General features: G+C 40.7%; 1 long non-coding RNA gene across 1 annotated transcript; it reads right to left on the bottom strand.

Moving 5' to 3' along the window:
- Window positions 1–225: 225 nt before the first annotated feature.
- LOC145879813 (uncharacterized) lies at window positions 226–9,782 on the bottom strand. Its single transcript, XR_014392617.1, has 2 exons — window positions 9,337–9,782; window positions 226–7,601 (listed from the first exon to the last, which is right to left on the bottom strand). It is a non-coding gene; the product is annotated as an uncharacterized LOC145879813 (long non-coding RNA).
- Window positions 9,783–10,165: the final 383 nt, after the last annotated feature.

Genomic DNA, 10,165 nt, shown 5'->3' with positions numbered 1-10,165 from the left:
CCTACGTTTCAACACAGATCCAATTAAGAAAAACAATATGTTGTATACCCAATTACATATTATTTGGGTAGTATTAATTTAACAATTGCCGCACAGCCTTCCATTTGAGTAAAAGTGGAAAATCTGGAAATCTATACATTTTGCAGGAAGTCTATACATTTACCGATGTGGTCAATATGAAGATCTCCAGATAAATGTAGATTAGAAAGAGACTTTAAACAGTGATAAGCTTCAAGAGGCTATTTAATGTAAGCAGACTGGCTCCACTAGCACACTGCTGCACATAATCAACCAATCATTTTGTAAAGCTAAACATTCTAATTATAAAATGACATTATCAACATGAAATTCATTAAATTGTAGGCTACTCCAAAATATGATCACTAAGTGATGGAAGGTATACTTTTGATTATTTCCCCTTGGATACTGCTGTAAGAGTAAGCCTACAACATATGAAAACAGTCATAGAAATCATTCATGTCTTCAAGGATCTCCTTATACTCTGGGGTATCCCGGTCCAGGTGCATCTCTCTTTTCATCCATATTTTGAGGTCTTTTGCTTAACCATCGTTGATTATCCCCTTGTAGAGATATTCATTGCCCAGGTCAGTGTAGCCATGTCCGTAGTAGCTCCTTGTGCCTTCATCAGACATGTCAACTTTACCCTCTGTACGTAGTGCGGCGTCAACAAATTCTACAATAAGAGTGCATATTTTCACATTTACAAGGGATTTTTACACTTTGAGAGAATGAATGTTAGTCATTTTGCCTATCTAGCGCATGGGCGCTAGATCTGCACTATCATCTAGCTAGGCTTGATGTGCATATCCGGTAATACACTCGTGTCTCCCGTAGACGGCTTGTATATAAAAGCCTCCTCCGTTCAGGCTGCAAAAGCATAATTTACCTCGTTAACTAACTTTAATGGTGAGAAGGCAGAAAATAACAGGGAAAATATGCACACTACTTTTATGAAACCCCATTTTCCACCACCATTTTCATATTTTCAGACAATTTAGGATGCTGCACACAGTGTTCGGTCAATTAAGGGAGTCCAACATCCTAAATGATCAGAAAATACAAAAATGGTGGTGGAAATGGTGTTTCATAAAGAAAGTATGCATATTTTCCCTGTTTCCCCCCACCTTCTCGCCGTTAAAGAGAGGGAAATTATGCCTTTGCAGCCTGAATGGAGGATGCTTTATGTATTAGCTGGTCCATGGGGGGCATGACTGTATTACCGGGAATGCACATCAAGCCTAAATGACATAGCAGCAGGACATAGGGGTGTTGAGGGTGCTGCGCACCCCCTGAAAAATCATAATAATACAAAAAATGACACACAAAACAAATAATCTCACAGAAGTAGTGTAGATCTTAGTGCCGCTTTTGATACCATCGATCACCACATTCTTTTGGAGAGTTTGGAAACCCAAATTGGTCTACATGGACAAGTTCTGGCCTGGTTTAGATCTTATCTGTCGGAAAGATATCAGTTTGTCTCTGTGAATGGTTTGTCCTCTGACAAATCAATTGTACATTTCTGTGTTCCTCAAGGTTCCGTTTTAGGACCACTATTGTTTTCACTATATATTTTACCTCTTGGGGATGTCATTCGAAAACAATGTTAAATTTCACTGCTAAGCTGACGACACACAGCAGTACATTTCAATGAAACATGGTGAAGCCCCAAAATTGCCCTCGCTAGAAGCCTGTGTTTCAGACATAAAGAAGTGGATGGCTGCAAACTTTCTACTTTTAAACTCGGACAAAACAGAGATGCTTGTTCTAGGTCCCAAGAAACAAAGAGATCTTCTGTTGAATCTGACAATTAATCTGGATGGTTGTACAGTCGTCTCAAATAAAACTGTGAAGGACCTCGGCGTTACTCTGGACCCTGATCTCTCTTTTGAAGAACATATCAAGACTGTTTCAAGGACAGCTTTTTTCCATCTACGTAACATTGCAAAAATCAGAAACTTTCTGTCCAAAAATGACGCAGAAAAATTAATCCATGCTTTTGTTACTTCTAGGCTGAACTACTGCAATGCTCTACTTTCCGGCTACCCGGATAAAGCACTAAATAAACTTCAGTTAGTGCTAAATATGGCTGCTAGAATCCTGACTAGAACCAAAAAAATTGATCATATTACTCCAGTGCTAGCCTCCCTACACTGGCTTCCTGTTAAGGCAAGGGCTGATTTCAAGGTTTTACTGCTAACCTACAAAGCATTACATGGGCTTGCTCCTACCTATCTTTCCGATTTGTTCCTGCCGTACATACCTACACGTACGCTACGGTCACAAGACGCAGGCCTCCTAATTGTCCCTAGAATTTCTAAGCAAACGGCTGGAGGTAGGGCTTTCTCCTATAGAGCTCAATTTTTATGGAATGGTCTGCCTACCTGTGTGAGAGACGCAGACTCAGTCTCAAGCTTTAAGTCTTTACTGAAGACTTATCTCTTCAGTAGGTCCTATGATTAAGTATAGTCTGGCCCAGGAGTGTGAAGGTGAACGGAAAGGCTGGAGCAACGAACCGCCCTTGCTGTCTCTGCCTTGCCGGTTCCCCTCTCTCAACTGGGATTCTCTGCCTCTAACCCTATTACAGGGCTGAGTAACTGGCGTACTGGTGTTCTTCCATGCCGTCCATGGGAGGGGTGCGTCACTTGAGTGGGCTGAGTCACTGACGTGGTCTTCCTGTCTGGGTTGGCGCCCCCCCCCCCCCTTGGGTTGTGCCGTGGCGGAGATCTTTGTGGGCTATACTCGGCCTTGTCTTAGGACGGTAAGTTGGTGGTTGGAGACATCCCTCTAGTGGTGTGGGGGCTGTGCTTTGGCAAAGTGGGTTGGGTTATATCCTGCCTGTTTGGCCCTGTCCGGGGGTTTCATCGGATGGGGCCACAGTGTCTCCTGATCCCTCCTGTCTCAGCCTCCAGTATTTATGCTGCAGTAGTTTATGTGTCAGGGGCTAGGGTCAGTCTGTTACATCTGGAGTATTTCTCTTGTCTTATCCGGTGTCCTGTGTGAATTTAAATATGCTCTCTCTAATTCTCTCTCTCTTTCTCTCTTTCTTTCTTTCTGTCGGAGTACCTGAGCCCTAGGACCATGCCTCAGGACTACCTGGCATGATGACTCCTTGCTGTCCCCAGTCCACCTGGCCGTGCTGCTGCTCCAGTTTCAACTGTTCTGCCTGCGGCTATGGAACCCTGACCTGTTCACCGGACGTGCTTGTTGCACCCTCGACAACTACTATGATTATTATTATTTGACCATGCTGGTCATTTATGAACATTTTAACATCTTGACCATGTTCTGTTATAATATCCACCCGGCACAGCCAGAAGAGGACTGGCCACCCCTCATAGCCTGGTTCCTCTCTAGGTTTCTTCCTAGGTTTTTGGCCTTTCTAGGGAGTTTTTCCTAGGGAGTTTTTCCTAGCCACCGTGCTTCTTTCACATGCATTGCTTGCTGTTTGGGGTTTTAGGCTGGGTTTCTGTACAGCACTTTGAGATATCAGCTGATGTACGAAGGGCTATATAAATACATTTGATTTGATTTGATTTGATTTGATTTACTGGGCCTTTTTGTATGCCAAATTATAGCACCTTCACCCCCAAACATCTTCCTGCAGCTATGCTGAATGATAGTGCAGATCTAGCACCGGGTGCGCTATCGGTCACCCCCAAACATCTTCCCGCAGCTATGCTGAATGATAGTGCAGATCTAGCACCGGGTGTGCTATCGGTCACCCCCAAACATCTTCCTGCAGCTATGCTGAATGATAGTGCAGATCTAGCACCGGGTGCGCTATCGGGTGCCTAGGCTACTACAAGTTCATTAAACAATCTAAAACATTGACGGAAAGACAAATACTGAATACCTTTGTAAGATTTATCTTTAACACTAAATATCCATATGATGAGGCGAATATATACACTACTGGTCAAAAGTTTTAGAACACCTACTCATTGAAGGTTTTTCTTCATTTTTACTATTTTCTACATTGTAGAATAATAGTGAAGACATCACAACTATGAAATAACACATGGAATCATGCAGTAACCAAAAAAGTGTTAAACAAATCAAAATATATTTTATGTTTGAGATTATTCAAAGTAGCCACCCTTTGTCTTGATGACAGCTTTGCACACTCTTGGCATTCTCTCAACCAGCTTCACCTGGAATGCTTTTCCAACAGTCTTGAAGGAGTTCCCACATATGCTGAGCACTTGTTGGCTGCTTTTCTTTCACTCTGAGGTCCGACTCATCCCAAACCATCTCAATTTGGATGAGGCCAGGTCATCTGATGCAGCATCTCCATTATTCTCCTTCTTGGTAAAATAGCTCTTACACAGTCTGGAGGTGTGTTGGGTCATTGTCCTGTTGAAAAACAAATGATAGTCCCACTAAGCCCAAACCAGATGGGATGGTGTATCGCTCACTGCAGAATGCTGTGGTAACCAAGCTGGTTAAGTGTGTTCTAAATGAATTCTAAAATCTAAATCACAGACAGTGTCACCAGCAAAGCACCCCCACACCATCACACCTCCTCCTCCATGCTTTACGGTGGGAAATATACATGCAGAGATCATCCGTTCACCCACACCGCATCTTACAAAGACAGCGGTTGGAACCAAAAATCTCCAATTTGGACTCCAGACCAAAGGACACATTTCCGCCGGTCTAATGTCCATTGCTCGTGTTTCTTGGCCCAAGCAAGTCTCTTTTTCTTATTGGTGTCCTTTAGTTATGGTTTATTTGCAGCAATTCGACCATGAAGGCCTGATTCACACAGGCTTCTCTGAAGAGTTGATATTGAGATATATTCGTTACTTGAACTCCGTGATTCATTTATTTGGGCTGCAACTTCTGAGGCAGGTAACTGATGAACTTATCCTCTGCAGCAGAGGTAACTCTGGGTCTTCCATTCCTGTGGTGGTCCTCATGAGAGCCAATTTCATCATAGTGTTTGATGGTTTTTGCTTATTTGAGCTGTTCTTGCCATAACTTGGACTTGGAAATAGGACTATCTTCTGTATACCTTGTCACAACCCAGTTGATTGGCTCAAATGCATTAAGGAAAGAAATTCCACAAATAATTTTTTAACAAGGCACACCTGTTAATTGAAATGCATTCCAGGTGACTACCTCATGAGCCGGTTGAGAGAATGCCAAGAGTGTGCAAAGCTGTCATCAAGGCAAAGGGTGGCTATTTGAAGAAAAATATTGTTTAACATTTTTTGGTTACTACATGACCCCATATGTGTTATTTCATAGTGTTGATGTCTTCACTATTATTCTACATTATAGAACATAGTAAAAATAAAGAAAAACCCTTGAATGAGCAGGTTTTCTAAAACTTTTGACCAGTAGTGTATATATGTATATATATATTTTTTACCAGCATCATATCTGAGAATCTGGGAAGCAATAGGATGACCCATGATAAAAGCTTGCTTCAGCATTTTTACTGCACAATCATCTTTTCCGCTTAGAATTGTTTGTGTCAAAAGCCACCTGTGAACAGGAGAGGTAAGCATTAAAGATAACACACAGAGCAGAGGAGCTGCACAGGCCATGTCCAGAAACAACATCTTACACCTACCCCCGTGGAATTTGTGGTTTTATGAAAATATGGGATAGGTATAATAGGAATGCAAAGAAAAATCATATGTCTTTCAAAATCCTCAATGGAAACGTTTAAAAAAAACAGTTACTTTCAGGAATTTTGTTAATGTATCATTTGTAACAAGAAAAGTCTGTCATTGTAAGGGTAAGGGGTTGTTTCAGTTTTTTTCCCCCAATTTCCAATTAAGTTTACACTTGTTCAGTCCCACTCAAGCAGGGTTGGGGACCCGTGTGGCTCAGTTGGTAGAGCATGGTGTTTGCAATGCCAGGGTTGTGGGTTCGATTCCCACGGGGGACCAGTACGGAGAAAAAAATTATGAAAAGTATGCATTCACTACTGTAAGTCGCTCTGGATAAGAGCGTCTGCTAAATGACTAAAATGTAATTGAGAATTGCTCTTTAATTTTAATTTAACTCTTGAATTAGGAAGCAGAATTTGAATTAATTTAGAATTAGATTTAAAGTTTAATTTAATTCCATGAAATTCAAAGAAATTAAAATGGCTTATTTATTCTATCACCATAGAAATGTTTATTTTGACATCATGTACAACCTGGTCTCAGAGCATGTTGTATTATTCTGTACGTATCCATTTAATATGATAGGTTTTGCATGGTTTCTCATGGTATGCCTTAAATTGTCCATCACTCGTTTCGTAATTTGGTACGAATTACAATTCATATTATATTATACATTTGCAAAACGCACAATATGTTACAAAATGTACAATAATTCTAGCTAGGTGGCTAACATTAGCTAGCTAGCTAATGTTAGCTAGGCTAGGGTTTAGGGTTAGGGTTAGACATTAAGGTTAGGGTTAAGTTTATTAGTTAGATTAAAAGGTTAGGGGAACGAGTTAGCTAAAATGGTTAAGGTTAGGGTTAGGGAAGAGTTAGTTAAAAGGGTTAAGGTTAGGGTTAGGGGAAGGGTTAGCTAATATTCTAAGTAGTTGCAAAGTAGCTAAAAAGTAGTAAGTAGTTGAAAAGTTGCTATTTAGCTAAAATACGAAACGCCCACCCATCCACCCCAACCAACCACCCTACTTTCGTTTTTGCCTTAAGTTACCATCTGTCTTATGTAACCATACTAAACGTAACATGTCATACTAAATTGTGTCCCGGATTTACATTCATTATTTCAAGTCTAGACTATGAGACCAGGCTGTCATGAATGGTTACCAACACCATGTAGCGTACATCTAATTTAAAAAATGCATTCTCCTTAAACAATTTTGAATAATTACAGTGGTCTGGAAATATTCTAAGATCATATTGTGGGTTGTCTATAATAATTCATAAATCCCTCAATATTTCTTAATATCAGACATTTTTTGGCAAGAATGCATTACATCAAACACTACAGTATGGAAGGGAACAATCTAACATTTTATGACAAAGAAAAATACTCTGAGTTATAATAAAACTAATATTTTGAATGGTATGTGTATCCATTGCATTAATAAGTGGTATATCCTTTGGATAAAACAATTGGTCAAATGAAAGAGACTTTCATGTTTCACGTCTCAGTTGAATTGGCTTGAATTGCTTTGAATTAAATTATACTTCCTGAAATTGAAATTGAATTCAAATGATGCTTCATGAATTGACCCCAAACCTGCGCTCAAGGATTAATAATGATTTACAATGTATAAGGGGAGGGAACTAGTACACACATTGGGGGGAAGCCTTGAGCATTTCTAAAGCATTCACCTGCATATTTTAGATTCTTTGCTGCTACCAGTGGTCAGAGCATTTCTGTGATCCTGGTAAAGAACCCTCATGGTTAACAGGTTCTGTCCAGTTGGGTCATAAACAAGGCTCATGATCATCTCATGAAGCCTTGGATTCACTTGTAGGAGACGATCCAGTCGTACATCGTTTAGGGCCTTCTTCAGAGAATCTTTAGGTGGAATATGGTCTGCCTCTGTAATGCCTTCAATCTCCCCATCACGCCGAGATGGTCCATTTTTTTTGTCACTTATGAGGAGAGAAGAAGAATTAGTAGGTTAGGTTTACATCATTTGTTTATTAACCTCGTTCCCAGTCTCGAATTGCTGGTGCGTAGAGCCTGGTAACAGTGTGGGACAATTTAGGGGGTGTGGATTTTCTGAGTAAATCACAGAATTATGAGGCGTGGCTCTAAATCGAGGCGGGAATGGGGAGCGAGCCTGTGACAGTCGTATTAGATAAAAAATGTATGTTAAATCACATTGTTTCATCCGCTTCTGCCATAGACATCTATTCAACTTCCATTCTGAGACCCTGTGAAACCATACGGTTCGACAGAGAGCCAGCTGGTGGACGAGATTATTAGTTTGTCAATGCAGTTGGAATTATAAACATGCTGTCATGAACATTAAGTCCTAGGCCTATCCATAACAAGGCCTTATTGTATTCAGCTATCAAAGTAGACTTTAATCATGACACCGGACCTTGGGGCTTCTAACCCCTTTTAAACATTGTGTGTTTGTTGTTCCTCTATTTCTTCTGCGTCCATTGATAGTAACCATTAGTCTGTGTGATTAACGGTAGCAATGTTTGTGAGACAAGGGCGGATCCTGAAGTGGTCCAGGAGCAGTTTTTTCTCACAAAAACGTTGGTCGAGTTCGAATGGTTTGAGCTACAAACTATTGAGACTCTCACAAACATGTACACAAACATGCTCTATGACGCTCACAAGCTACACAATAGTAGTTAGAAGGTAAAGAGTTATTCTACGTAGAAGATCAAAGGAAATCAGTAGTGTCTATAGTACTGTAATAAGTTCACATAGTTGCTGTCACAAACTACAAACTCCACACAATTGTCACTGACTAGTTGAATATTCATTTCCCACTGATCAAACAATTTCTATACTTACAGCATTCTTAGAAATTCATTTTAATCAGGTTTTTGTTTGGCGGACCTTATTTTTCTGATTGACATTCATCAATAAAACTCATGAATGCAACTGTTTTTGTGCTTTACTTGTAGCTCTGGTTGTCCTGACAATAAACTGCTGAAACACTTCACTGTGAGGCTAAATATAAGGGTTGGACATGCAGATAAATGACAGTAGTGATTTTTATTTTTTACATATATTCAACACCTTATTTTTGGGGGCACAAAACTACCTCCATATTTCCATTAGTTTGTATGGGTTAACTTCAGACGAGTACTGGGTCATAGAGCAAAACGGAGAATCCATTCGTGTTCATTCTCCTCTTTCCATAAGCTTGAAAGCCAAACATTTTGGACGCTAAAGACATTTTCGTGAGTAGACAGATTTTTGAGATGTCTCATGGTCTGTAGTTCAGCCACCTTCCATTACAGATGCGGAAGGTCGATATAGGCGGATGCAGTGGGTTGAGACGCAGCCCATGCCAAAATATCTGATATCTTCAGTTTAAACGGACAGATTTTGATCGGGATATTTTTATTACGTTACTTAGATTGACGCACAGGTCTGTCAATAGACTCAGATTAAGTTTAAGGTCAGAAGTCACGCTGAAGGAAAGTGTGTGAGGTTTACTTGTCTGCTACCAAAAATGGATCCACCATGGTTTTGCCTCTCACACTAGTCCAATATCTCCCCGTCATCCACCCAGAACCCAGAAAATCGAGTAGATGGCTGAAGTACTCCGCTCACACAGTATTTGATTCTGGGTTGATGAGATCAGGCCGAGGTCTACCTGTACCTCCACACAAAAATGTACCGAAATGATAGACTTACACTTTATATTTGTGAACATGTCCAAGGCCGTAACCTTTAATTATACCATCGTCATGTTCGTCATGACGGCACGGTTCTTCTCTCTTCTTCCTAGCGTTTCCAGTTTTTACAGAATCTTCATTAGACTTTTCCTCCTTGAACCATGTTCTCTCATCACCAAAACACTTGTGAGTTCCTGGAGAAATACAGTTTCTCCTCTCTGTTCTTTTTAACCACCTTAATCAATATAACCACTCCTACCAGCGCTGCTGCCCCCCAACCTACTGGCCCCAAGAACCCTAACAGCCCGAGGGCTGGAACTCCTGGAAGTCTGCAATGTCTTGTAGCCCAACTCTTGGTTCTCAGCAAATGTCCTCTCTGATCTTAACTCCGAAAAGTTATAATCTTGACACACTTTGTCATGCGGCTTGTGGGATGGGCGGAGTTGTGCAATATATGACCAATGAGTCCAAGTTCTAAGTGTGTGTGTGCGTGTGTGTGTGTTTCTAAGTGAAAGAGAAAGAGAGATTTTATACATTGCTGGGTGAGGAGTGCCTGGATACATACACGCGTGCGCACAAGTGCATACCCACATACTGTACACACACATTCAGACAGAAATATGCTATGTGGAACAAACATGTCTCTCCAACATGGAGATCAAGGAATCATGTCGGCTCTTTTCATGGCCTTTCTATCTGCAATGCAATATTTGGTTGTGGGTTTATGAGCTTAGGCCTAGGTCTACCTGTATTTCCACACAGAAATTAAGCAAAATTATAGACCTACTCTTGAAACACACTTAGAAAAAAGGGTTCCAAAAAGGTTCTTCGGCAGTCCCCATAGGATA

The sequence above is a fragment of the Salmo salar genome, chromosome 06, assembly GCF_965601325.2.
Source record: "Salmo salar chromosome 06, fSalSal1, whole genome shotgun sequence".
Taxonomy (NCBI): domain Eukaryota; kingdom Metazoa; phylum Chordata; class Actinopteri; order Salmoniformes; family Salmonidae; genus Salmo; species Salmo salar.
This window is presented reverse-complemented; position numbering and strand designations above follow the sequence as displayed.